Genomic DNA, 5,510 nt, shown 5'->3' on the forward strand with positions numbered 1-5,510 from the left:
TGAACAATGGAAAATATTTTGGGTGCCTCGGGCCTTTCTAAAGTAAAACCCCGATGGTTACTTACGTATGGCATGATAACATATACTTTTATTTAAAATGTTTTCGGCATGAGCCACTGAGTATTATTTCTATAGTACTAAGCCCTGCATATGTTTTCCCTATGTGCAGGTTGAGCGGCGACGAGCGGTTGGTGGTGTTGAGCAGGAATTAATAATAAACTATGGTCATTTTGAAACTCCGAGTGTCGTTGTGTCTTCACACATGACGTCACTCTTCTCTTGGATGCTTCCGCTGTGATGTTTTCTTTACATATACTTTTTATTAAATTCTAAAACTGTTTTATTTGGGATATTTGCAAACTCGTTACTCTTTTTGAATAAATGTTAAACCCTTAGTCATTTACTTGTTGAACATAAATACTTTTGGTTGTTTTATTTATCAAACTTAAATTCTTGGTCAAACTCTTGTTGAAAACCCTAGTCTTCTATGTCTGTCATTTAAGTCCTTTTAATCACGATCGCCCGCATTTATTAACCCTAGAGGGCGGTCATGACAGTTTGGTATCAGAGCCTCAGTTTCTTTCCGCTCTGGACCCAAGAGTCTTGTTTAAGTCAAAATCTATGCATGTGTAGTTTGGTTAAATGATAAACATCGGAAGCTCAACACCACAACTCGTCCCCGCCCAACCACGAAGAATGAGGTAACAAGTATGTTGATGGATTTTTATATGAACTTGTGAAATATTGGAAATATCGATGGGAATATTACTCTGGCATGAGAGTACTTCTATGGGGATTTGAGATTTTATGTAGCATGTTGAAAAATTTTTGCTTAAAATATGAATTGATGAAAAGGCATGGATATGAAATTGATATTTGCGCTTATGCCGAGGTGAATGTTGTTATGAAGATGAACTCGTATGATTTACTCGAGTATGTGTTAACCCGATGGGTTGGATGAAATTATATGATGATGATTTATGCGATTACATTATACAACCATATCTATGATAGTAATCTTGAGCATGCTTCTGTACCTAGTTGTAAATTGTGCGATGAATGCAAGACTTTGCGATAATAATGAACGTAGAGATGCGGAATGCTTAGTGCAAGGCAAGTAGCCTATGGGGAAGTCGGCATACTACGACTCGACGAAATGCGAAAACACGCAAACCAATAACCTTGAAATATTCAGAACTTTGACATGATGCGATCACATGCTTAAACCTTTCGATATATATATAGCCATCTTCATAGGCATCATGTTCTCAGCATCTCTTTTTGAACCTTAAACCCCGTTGCTTCCTTCTATCCTTGGACTGATGCTGAGTTTTCTTTGTTTTTCCCTTTAGATGGTCCATCAATATTATGCCCCGATGCGAAATCGTTACTCCAGCAATAGGGACCATCCAGTTGAGCGCTACCGAGACTACGAGTGGGATGGGAAGCTTTTCCTTATGTCCTATGTCACCGAGTGGGATGAATGCTTACGCGTATGGGGGAGCCACCCATCACGAGGGAATCCAAAAGCTCATCCACACTTTACCACCGCCTTGGGACGAGTGGACCGCTCAGGCATCTCGGTCTTTCATATGGTATAGCCCGCCCGAATACACCGCACGGGGTGATTTGGTTGGCCTTATAGAGGTGCTACTTCCTGGCTATGACAGCTGCTTTTGACGGACGGCCACGTGCTCCACCTCCACATATCTATCCGCAGATACAAGCCCGCATGCGGAGGAATCGCTGCGACAGGGAGCCACATGTCTCCCGTATTCCTAAGAGAATGAGACTCGGGATGCGTGTTTCAGCCCCTCTAAGAATCGACAGAGAGGTCGATGGGATGCTCGGGATGACCCCTCCACCCGTGGGTGCCGAGGAGGAAAGTGAGGAGGAGGATCTCGAGGAGGAGGAGGACCCAAATGAGGAAGGTGTTGGAGAAACCGAAGAGAAACATGATGAGGGTGGACAGGATTAGACACAATGGTTCTAGAACTTTTATTTTGATTTCCCACGTTTTTGATACTTTACCTTTTTGCTTGACTCTAGTTTTTCTCTTTCCATGTTGTTTTACCCTTTTGTTTTCGTGATGATGGAACTAAGACCTCTTGGAGGCAACGTTTGATAATTCTATGGAAATTTTTGTCTTTTGTTATTCTATTGTGCAATAACTCGATACCATTTTCTTATTATTCAACTGTGCAATTACCTTTTGCTATACTACATTGTAATCGTCCTTTTTCTAATTGCACAATTATCTTTGACACACTACCTTTGCTACTCGATTGTACAATTGTTTCTTGTAATAATTTGAAACCATCCTAACCATCTCATTATACAACTGTCTTTTGTTGTCCTATTGCACAATCATATCCTACTACCGTTGTCTTTTACCATTCTCTTAAATACCTATGATTTCCACTCTATTGTACAAATTGTCTCCTATCCTTTACTATCTTGTTGAGCAATCACTCTTTTGCGACCTTGCGATGCAATTGCCTCTTGCTATACCGTTCCATGATTGCTCCCTTACTATCATTTGTGCAGTTGTATTTCGATACCTTGTCCTGCAAAAGCTCCTTGTTATTCTATGATGTAATTGTCCCTTGATTCCATTCCACCAAAACCACACAACTATTCTTGGGATTTCGAATAAATGCATAATAATAATTCTTGTGATAAGTCAGAATGCCGCCAAGACGTAACGTAAGACGTGAGAACCCAGAACCTACCCCTCAGACGATAGAAGGAAGTGTGACACAACCCATCCCTCCACCACCTTCTCCACCTCCGGTTGACCGTGAGATCATAAAGTTGTTCTTAAGTCAGAAACCTCCCGTCTTTGATGGAATGGGGGAGCCAGCCACGGCCGAATTTCGGATACGCTCATTAGAGCGCGTTTTTGCAATCTTGGGGTGCAACGATAGAGAATGAATGACTTGTGTGACCTACCAGCTAACTGAGGCTGCCGACTTTTGGTGGGACACACGGATGAAGACAATGCCCCGAGAGCAAGCAGCGGGAATGACTTGGGAGGGTTTCAAGACAGAGATATACGATAAGTATGTACCCAAAAGCTATCGGAAGGCGAAGGCGTCTGAATTCTACAACCTGACCCAAGGGCGCATGACTGTGCGCTCAGCAGCATGACTCGATATGCACCTGATCAAGCCGATACCGACGAAAAGCTGGCCAAAAAGTTCCATGGAGGACTAAGGCCTGAGATAAGAATGTCGTTGGCTAGTCGTGGGAAACTACCCTACGCAGAAGCTTTGGCCCTTGCACTGGACATTGAGGCAGCAATGCCCCAGGAGACGGTGAAGGATAACACCGCTTTGGCACCACCTCCACCACACCACTCCCGAGAGAAGAGGAAGTTGGAGGGAAACAGAATCCCATATGACAACAAGAGGTACCAGCACACCTCGAACCAACCGCAGTATGGGAGAGGTCAAAACTCATCTAACCAGAGAGGCGACTTCCGACCCAAGCCACCCCAATGCAATGTGTGCTCCAAGTATCACTTTGGAGAGTGTAGAATCTAGAGCACTGCTAAGTGCTTTAACTGTGGGGGAAGCGGCTACTTCTGTAGAGAGTGTCCTAGTAAGAGGGTGGTAACGGAGTCGAGGCAGAATACTCAAGGACCCCGCATGCAGCCAAGGGCGCCACAAATAGAACCAAGGGGAAATCGCGACCAACCTCCGCGACAGCAGCAGCCCTACCGCCAAAGACTTCCCTCTCAGGCTAGAGCATGTGCCTTGAGTCGGAAACAACCCAAGATTGAACAAGAGAATCAAGAAAACGGAAACCTGGCAGGTATGGGCAAAATCCTCGACACTCCTATCGTTGTGTTGTTTGATACGGGCGCATCGCATTCATTCATATCTGATTTGTGTGTGGATACTTTGAGCTTGCCTGTTAGCAAATCTGAACATAAGATGGTAGTGTCTTCACCAGTGGGTGGGACAATAGAAATCTCACGAACATGCCCGAACGTAGAAATTGTTATGGGAGGCCTTAAGATAGTCGCTCATGATCTGCAAGTTATGGCGATTGGGCACATCGACGTAATTTTAGGAATGGATTGGTTAACCTCGAACTTTGCAACGATTCGTTGTAAGGAGAGACAGATATCTCTACAAACCCTGGGAAAGGAACCCATCGTGTACCATGGAATCTCGATGAACCGGCGAATCTCTATCATCTCCACGCTTCAAGCTAGTACGATGGTGAGGAAAGGACATCCTGCTTATCTCGTCTATCTACAAGGAGAGGAGAAAGGAGAAAGGAAAATGGAAGACGTAGCCGTCGTACGGGAATTTCCAGACGTTTTTCCCGAAGCATTGCCTGGACCACCGCTAGATCGGCAATTGGAGTTCACAATCGACCTAGCACCAGGGTCGGCACCTGTGTCCAAGGCACCATACAGAATGGCGCTTAAAGAGTTAGAAGAACTCAAGATACAGCTCCAAGAGCTCATGGACCTGGGTTTCATTAGACCCAGTGTTTCACCGTGGGGCGCGCCTGTGCTTTTTGTAAAGAAGAAGGACGGATCGATGAGAATGTGTATCGATTATCGGGAGCTAAACAAGATGACTCTCAAGAACAAATATCCACTGCCAAGGATAGATGACCTATTCGATTAACTTCGAGGAGCCGGTGTATTCTCGAAGATGGACTTAAGGTCCGGATATCATCAGTTGAGAGTCCGATGAGAAGGTATACCAAAGACGGCCTTTCGAACGAGATATGGTCACTATCAATTTGTCGTGATGCCGTTTGGATTGACGAATGCACCTGCGGTATTCATGGACTTGATGAATCGAGTGTTTCAATTGTACTTGGATAAGTTCGTTTTGGTGTTCATAGATGACGTACTAGTTTACTCGAAGAATGAGAAGGAGCACGAGGAACATCTGCGAATCACCTTGGAGACTTTGAGGAGCGAGAAGTTGTATGCCAAATTCAGTAAGTGTGAGTTTTGGCTTAAGGAAGTAAATTTCCTTGGTCACATCGTGTCGGCAGAAGGAATTTGAGTAGATCCCGCTAAGGTTGAGGCGGTGCAACAGTGGAAAGCACCTTCAACACCAAACGAGATTCGGAGTTTCCTAGGTTTGGAGGGATACTATCGAAGGTTTATAGAAGGGTTCTCCAAGATAGCGAGACCCATGAAACAACAACTCAAGAAGTGGGTGAAAGTCAATTGGACTCCCGAGTGCGAGGAAAATTTTTAACTCTTGAAGGAAAAGCTAACTAGTGCACCGATCTTAGCTGTACCAGAACCTGGAGTGAACTACGAGGTATACACGGACGCTTCGAAGGTGAGACTTGGATGTGTTTTGATGCAAAACAACAAGGTGATTGCTTACGCATCCCGACAATTGAGGCCGCACGAGTTGAACTATCCAACCCACGATTTGGAGTTAGCAGCAGTGGTACACGCCTTAAAGATTTGGAGACATCATCTCTACGGAGTTCGATGTGAGATCTTTACGGACCACAAAAGCCTG

The sequence above is a fragment of the Salvia splendens genome, chromosome 8 (genome assembly GCF_004379255.2).
Source record: "Salvia splendens isolate huo1 chromosome 8, SspV2, whole genome shotgun sequence".
Taxonomy (NCBI): Eukaryota; Viridiplantae; Streptophyta; class Magnoliopsida; order Lamiales; family Lamiaceae; genus Salvia; species Salvia splendens.